Source organism: Schistosoma mansoni, chromosome 2 (genome assembly GCF_000237925.1).
Source record: "Schistosoma mansoni strain Puerto Rico chromosome 2, complete genome".
Taxonomy (NCBI): Eukaryota; Metazoa; Platyhelminthes; class Trematoda; order Strigeidida; family Schistosomatidae; genus Schistosoma; species Schistosoma mansoni.
Window position 1 is genome coordinate 18,511,190 of NC_031496.1, and position 8,425 is coordinate 18,519,614.

Below are 8,425 nucleotides of genomic sequence, written 5' to 3' on the forward strand. Positions count from 1 at the left end.
ATGTCATTCAGAAGGAAGATGTAAGCTACTCGACCGAACAGTTGTGTGAAGAGAAGAAACCTACATCAAGAATAAGAGCTACGTATTCAGGAAGTTAGAAATTTTTAAACAAAGGGTGAAACGCAATTTTTATGATCCACCAATTGGATCATGGTCGTAGCGGGAAAGTAAATCATTGCAAGAACATGATATAAGGATTGTTTGAGTATGGAGACAGTATACACGTTAGCAAAACAAAATCTTCAGGTTTTACAAATATATTATTCCTATTTAATGTCTTACATCAACTCGGCGCTCAAATACTGTGAAACTATTCGTTCTAATTTAGACGAGAGTTCTTATATAATAATTAATAAAATAGTTCAGATATTTTCAAAACTATTAACATATCATTGTAATCATTTCTGCTATCTGGTCTTCACATTAGTCGATTAACCACTTGATCAGTATCATGTGGGTTGTTATTTATGATTAATTTGTAGTTGACAATTAAGTAAAAATACATAAATTTTTTAAATGAATCAATCACGTACATAACATTATTAACCGTCAATCTCTATTAACAAGTTGACTCACGTAAACAATTAGCATCAAATGGTAGTTTAATAAACAGATCTTTTTTCCTTCTATTTTCGGAAAATTTAATGACCTTAAAGAAATGCATTTGGTTGAAATGATTTAGTTGAAAATTAACAATAAAACAGACAGTATAAAGTACATTTTAAATGAATGTAAGATTTCTTATAGGAATATTACTTTTTCATTACAAAAAATTGAAAATTTTCAATGAGATTAACGTGGTAACTATAGATAATAACTTATAACACAGTGAATATCACTGACTGGTCTAAGTTAAACAACCAGTAAAAGCCAGGAACCCTTGGATAGTTGTTTCATCTTAGTATGAAACTCCTCAGAAGTGTACATGCTCGATCCCCGTACCAGTGATCAAACCCAGGATCTTCGGTCTCAAGCTCGAGCGTTTAGCCTCTAAAACTCTGAACCGGCATCCAATGGTTTACATGTTTAACCCTGATCAATTCTTGACGTCACGCCACCATTTTCCAATTTACTTCGTGATTAACTGTCTAACACTCGATATGGCTGAACTTCATTGATCATGTCTTCTTACTAGAAATTTAAAATTACCTCTCGAAAAATCTTCATACAAATCTATAGTAATAATTTATTTTTTGAAGATTAATCAATAGAATCCCCCTCTAAATAAGCTCAGTAGGATAATTTATATTCATTTACATTTCAAGCTATTATATATTGTTACCTGAATTAAAAGTATATAAAAAGGTATTCTGTGCTTGTTACGTATCAGTGCAAAACTTATATGCAAAGTTAGATTTCTGCTACTAAAATTTAGCTTCAGTTAAAAGTTGTACGATCTTTATTCTGAATTACAAGGCTTAAACTAGAAAATTTTGTTTCATGTAATGGTATTTACTTTCCAGGAAACCAAATGTAAAAAATTATTTATGTTATAAAGAGGTTAACAGATGAAAGAGGCTTTATTATGTTTAAATGTGAACACAAATAATCCTAAGGAATTAAACGATCTAAAAGTAACAAAAATGTGCACTGCGACCTGAAAACCTGAAGAGTTCAATCTCTGGAGGAATCATGGGAATGTATTGTTGAGAAGTTCCATACTAGGATGAACGGATTGTCCAGTACTCTCTAACTTTCAAAAGTGTACCAACTGTGATCAATCTACAATAAAAACCGTCTATAAATTAATGAACATGAGACCATCCAGTTAATTAATTATTTCATTCATACATCAAATAACTTGGATAATGGTAGTATTCATTTAAATAAATGGATTTTCTTCACATAGTAACACTTAGATATTCTTAATTTTAATATTCATCTATTCTTTTTAAATGGATAGTTTACTTTTAAAGTTTTCAATATCATATATATTAAAAATAAAGAAATTCAGATCTTTAATTTAATTAGAAGAAAATAGTGAATACTTGTAAGAATGTAATCATTTCATTCAATGGATGTGAGTAACGCCCATCTATACTATTGTAGTGAACAAGAACACGGGTAGGGGCAATCGAATATATTTTAGTACAACATTACAGAATATCTCATTAAAATATGAGAACCATATAGTGAATAGTTAATTTGCAAAATAACAATCAATTGTTTCAATTTGACTGTTTCTTTTGTAAATATCCGTCCATAGTCTCCGATTATAATTGTTCATGCATTTTCGTACCAATTGAGTGTCATTCTCGTTCTCTCCTTATCGATCTTCTGCTGAAATACATTCAATGCCCGACCATTACCATAAACTACTTATGTGGATATCAGTAACCTACACCCCACTATAAGTCTTAACTATTATTATTAAGAAAAATAAATGTTTAAAATATTTCAATGGAACATCTTTTTCAATCAAACTATTGATTTATTGATTAAGTTTGATTTGAATCATAATTTTACTGTTCATGTGTTTTTTCTCTATTTATTAGTAACTAATTAATTAAGAAAATTACATGAACACGAAAGGGTAGATGGAATCGATATCATAAATATAAAATGTTATACTTTGTTTTTTTTCTAGAAGTAATAATATATTTTTATTGTTATGGCTAAAAATCACCTATGTACCTGAACCATAAATTAGAATCAATATTATTTTCTTCGGTGTTTTTACTTTTAACTTATCTGTTAACCCAAATCAAAGACATAAATAAATGGATGGATATATATAGATATATTATAAGTGAAGATTGCAAATAATCGAGATACTGATTCTATCGATAAAAGAGATATAACAGAGGTTTTTAGTAGCCTGAGATCTGACTCCAGGTAGATCGTTTGTTGCTTATTATCAAAATATACATGTCGTCAATCCTCGCATATAATAATAGACTTAAATCGTGTTGGTGAATAACGGAATTAAATAAGTCAAGTACGAGAATGGATTTTTGAGTACGTGTATTTCGTACAATCGTTGATCGGAAGGTGAAGAAAAACAAAAATGACGCGCAATGGTGAAGGCAAGTGAGTCAATTCAAGTTAGCCAGGCGTGAATCGATATTTATAGTCAGATAAAAAATAAGTCACAGACACAATAATGAGTAAGATAAGTAATTGACATACAAACGATCAAATAAAACAGTCAGGATTAATAAGCGGGTGACAGTGAAGACATATGGCTTGAGAAGAATGAATAGATTGATCAGTTCAGAGGCTAGAGTAATCTATGAGGGCTTGACATAGTACCAGCCCCCTACAGGTTGAATTTACTTACGATCTTGTTAATAACTAAACAAATATACAGACAGCAGTTATTGTAAAACTCGATAATTCCAAACTGTACATAAATGTTTGGTGAAACAATAAAATATCTCTTGCGCTTTCAATTTCTATGATTATTGCTATGCTGAATTCAATTAAGCCAGTTCTACAGTATCTCTCTGACTTTTATGTGATAAGTATTTTTGAAAGTCTGTATGCATTGCTATTGACTCTAAATAATTAAGGTTTAATTTTTAATAAGTCATTCCAAGACTCAACAGCAGTGTGAACCATCTACAGATTAATCAGATTCAAGAATTACAATAAACATGTTACCTTTAGCTCATCGCTTACTTGGGATTCCTTGGTTTACAATTTTAGATTTAGCCAACTGATATTCAACTTCCAAGTATCACTCAATTAACAATTTTCCTACGACTATTCTTCACAGAATAGTCATTTTTATCTATTTCTTATTGTTACTCAAATTTTGTAGATTAAGTTGTAATGTAAACACCAATCTACGTGACTAGATATCGCGTGAAGTGTATTTTGATTGGTAGGGGGGCAGTCAATATGAAACGGAGATCTATATTTCTTGCTACTTGGTTCATTCCACCAAGGTTTGTCAGTAATCTTATTGAGAACGCATGCTCTATATTGTATCCGAAGATACGCTTTGACGTTACGACTGAGATATTCAGTCCATGACTTAAGACATAATTAGAAAGCTAGTAATGAGTAAACGACAGTAACCGTAGTTGCGGTTCAATAATCAACCAGTTTAAATAAATTTATTCAACTAAGTTCAATGGTAACGTTCTCGTAACATGATATAATATGAGTTGCGATCCAACTGGGGCTATCACTCTAATCATTATTGGAGATATAGCTTCTTGAGAATGCCAACTAGAATGAAACAGTCTAGAGTTTGCTGTTTCAGAAAGCCTCTAACAACTTTACAACAATTTTTCTCATTTTATTTTAAACGGAAATTGAATGCTATGGAAAACGACATAATGTTAGAGGTTGTTAATTTATTCATTGACTAAATACTTTAATTGCATTACAAAGAATTGACTAACTAAATAACTGACAATGAATATCGAAATTCAGTACACTTTCTATACTGTCTATATCAGGTCAATTATCGATTTTCTGCAATTTAAAGACAGAAACGTTTGTATTATTATTATTATTATTATTATTATTATTACTATAGCCAGTTTACATGTATTTTTCACACTGATAGATTATAAATACAATAGTAATAGTAATGACAGTAATATTAAGAAGAGAGTACGACCGGTTAGAATATGAATGAATGAATAATTAGTACATTACCAGATCATCACAAACTTATATCATCGTTTTCTCCATCTCCTTATTCCTCACAACCACACGCACACATATACAAACGCTACATTTTTTTATGTAATATAAAATAATGTGCTCAGTTTGTTATGTTCTTTTCTAAGAACATGTACGTTGAAGGTCAAATTGAGGACAAGGTTAAAATACAGATTTTTCTCCATTATTTTCTAATTTTAATATTTATTCTTGTGTTAATAAAAATAGAGAACTACATCAATGAATGTCTAATATTTTATGTATGTATAAAGAGTTAACTATCTTGCCATTATTTTACTATAGACGACTATAGCTCTATGTAAGAATTTTCAATAACGTTAAGTTAACCTGGCTAGAAGAAAAAAAAATATTGATGACTATCAACAAGTAAGAAAGAGAAATTGAATAGTTATCATAAAATTAACTACAAAATACATATTTGATCATAGAATCATATGTTCACTAATGACTAGTTTCAATATGGATTTCCTGGAGTTCTAGTGAGAAGCCATGACCAGTGGAGTTCAATTTATGTCAGGTAGAAACAGTTATCCACTTTAGACAATAGACGAAGGGTTGTACAAGATCATAGATCGACTGAAGTTAGACATCAACACAGCTGGATTCCGGTTTAGTGGCTAGCAGTTAAGCGTTTATGCGCGAGACCGAAGATTATTGGTTAGAGTCCCAGGTGTGGGATCGTGGATGCGCACTGCTGAGGAGTCCTATACTAGGACGAGACGGTCATCCAGTGCTACCAGGTTTTCAATAATGGTCTAGCTTAGATCGGATCATGAATCCAACTATTCAAATTACTAAAACGTCCACAAATCCCCACTCAGAGAAAAAATAAATGACGATAATTCCAATGGTGGTTAACGACAACACAAAATACTTTATAAGTATTTTGGTGCAAATTATAAATGTACATTTGTCGTTCAAACAATTTCAAAGCATACTAATGATTAGTTGATCTGTGGTGGTTCGGCTTCGGGATAATTCTTTATGTTTCGTTTATCAATCACCTTGATAACCATTGTCATATAAACCCCAAAGGCGTTTGAATTCAGAAAGGCAACAAGAAGTGGCGACTACAGTTTATTATTGGACAGCACAAATAAGAAAGTTACAAGCAAATCATGAAAATTGGGGCAGAGAAGCTAATATGTGTGCGCGAGCGAATACAGAGGCGAATTTATAGTCAAATCGAATCAAGGGGCAGCTAGGTAAGGCAAAGGCTATTAATAGGATTCGAGCACATATATGCATGGTAAAGAGAAGGGCTGATCGAGAGATGTTAAGGCTATCAATATTTAAGCTAGATAGAGATATGTGCGTAGGTTGTCACTGTGGTCGAGCATACACGTTTATGCGGACATGATAGTGATCATAGTACTACAAAGCGATAGACAAATTGTTACTGTTCTAATGACACTGTCTGTTAAATAAACTAATAAAAGGGCTCGACAAAATTAATTTTGATCAGAATGAATTATGGAATAGTTGTTATAGTTCTTATATTACGTTGTACCAGTTCTTTCAGGTTCAAATAGATCACTATAGATTTCATCAATAGTAGGTGATATTTGATATCTTCTTTTTAAAATCTATTGACATACACGGTTAAAAAGTTTGTAAAAATTAATTTTATTTATAAAGTGCTTTCGTCATTGATTCATATTAACTAGCAAGGCGCTGAAAAGCATGTAGTATCGACATATCTATGTTATCCTAGTCAGTATAAATAAATGATGTTCATGTCTTATAGAAGACTCACTACCTTTCGATCATTGGATTGTCATTTAATTACTGGCATTTCTAACTTTAAATATTATAACAGATTTAGCTCAATTTATCAATCAATCAGGCAGTAGCGTTTATTTGTAAGTCAACTAGTATTTAAAGGCGGTAAAATTACAGGGGAGTAATATAAACAGAGATGGATGATGACTAACACTGGAATTTAAGATGTGCGTATTATTCTACTTATGATGTTTGTGACTGAAGGTAATAACGAAGCAATCCGCACAGGATGTGCATATTCCAATAAGAGACTAATCGAATGCAGTTGTAAAAGTCAGTGGGAAGATATTCAAACAACTAATAAAAAATAAAGTTTGATAATAGCATACTTTTATCATTTCGACTAGTTACAAATTCTGAAATTGTGCAAGCAGATTACTAATTTTGGAGATTAAATTGAATCTTATTTTCATTAAAGATTGATATGGGATATATGTATATGCTGCTATTTCATAAAATCAACATCCTAACTGATCTAAAATAATACAATTTTTTAAAAATTTAAGTCATAAATTCTACTACTGCCTCTTTGCTTGGGAGAAAATGTAAATGTTTCAGTCACTGAAAAAAGTTATATCTAACATATACAACATAATCAGGTCACACGGATGACAGAAAATTTCTTCATTACTATGACTGGGGAGTACTGAAAAAAGACAAAGCAGTTATCCAACTCTTATTCATTGGCTCCGCCCGGAGCCCTTCTAGGATTAACAGCAGTCCCAAGCCCGGGTAAAGGAGGGTTGGGGTTAGCAACCCTGGAAAAAAGCGCTAACCAGGAAAAATCATTCAAACCGTTCAGTGTCTTGTAATTTTTTCAAAGGGCATTGTTTAAGCAATAATGAAGACTGAAAGTTGATTTCTTCAGAACAAGGATCAGTCCTATCACTGTTAAGGAGAAACTAACTTAGTCATCAATAAGTGCTTTCTATATTGAGCTTAAGAAAGAGGATCGAAGGATACAATTTACCTTTTATATTCTGCAGGATAATTTCTTCAAAATTCTTAGACTACAGATGCTTAAAGACAACTTTGAGTCAGTAGCTGCTATTAGAGTGAAATTCAATTCAACTACTATCCTAAACAATTGAATTCCTAGTTACAGGGGAGGAGATTTTCGAGAGATTAACATTTAATTTCATTTCTGGTAGTGCTAACAAAAATCGATGTCGAGAATATTCAGTATCACTACAGTTTTGGCGTGACAAATACAGTATAAGTAGAAACGTGTCACTTTGTATACATTGATGTAGTGGATAACTTTAGGTGAATAATTACTTCTGTCCTTTCCCCAGTACTCGCTGAGCTAAATGAAACCAAACTAAGTGAACATCAATACTAAACTTATTATTTGATCGATGTGGTGCGAAAAAGTACTTTAATCTAAAGTGTCTCATAGTTGAAATTTTTCCCACCAGAAGCAAAAAGTAACGTCCAGACAGTGAAAAAAAGACATCACTACGCCTATCTTTAGCGCCAGTAACTACTGTTTCGTGATATTTAAGTGAGGAAACTACTTTGCATGTTTGCTATATAATATCTTGTTTTTGATTGGCTAGCTAGTTAACCAGTCAGAGGTCAAAAAGGGTTCGTTTGTATTTTTATACCTCACCCACTCATTTTACGAAGACACGTCGTATAGCATAACGACTAAGTGAGAAAATTTGAAGGACATGTTTAAGGGCATAGACTAAGATAGACAGACAACAAATCATAATCCAGAACATAGCCACGCGTGTTCTCTTACCAGCCCCACGTTCGTTTTGGGTGTGTGACCTGGTATGTCATACTCACACCCCTCCATGGCCGTCTGTGATCCGTGTTTTTATTGTAGACAGGTATCTGTCAGAAGCGTTTTTTTTTAAATAATAGGGTTTGGGGACGTCTGGTCATTTTGCTTCGAAATGTTTTGTGGGAAAGCATTTGATTTGGTTCCATTTATACTTGTCCGTTCAAACTGCTGAACATTCCTATATGATATTACACTATTTTTTGGACGTACGTT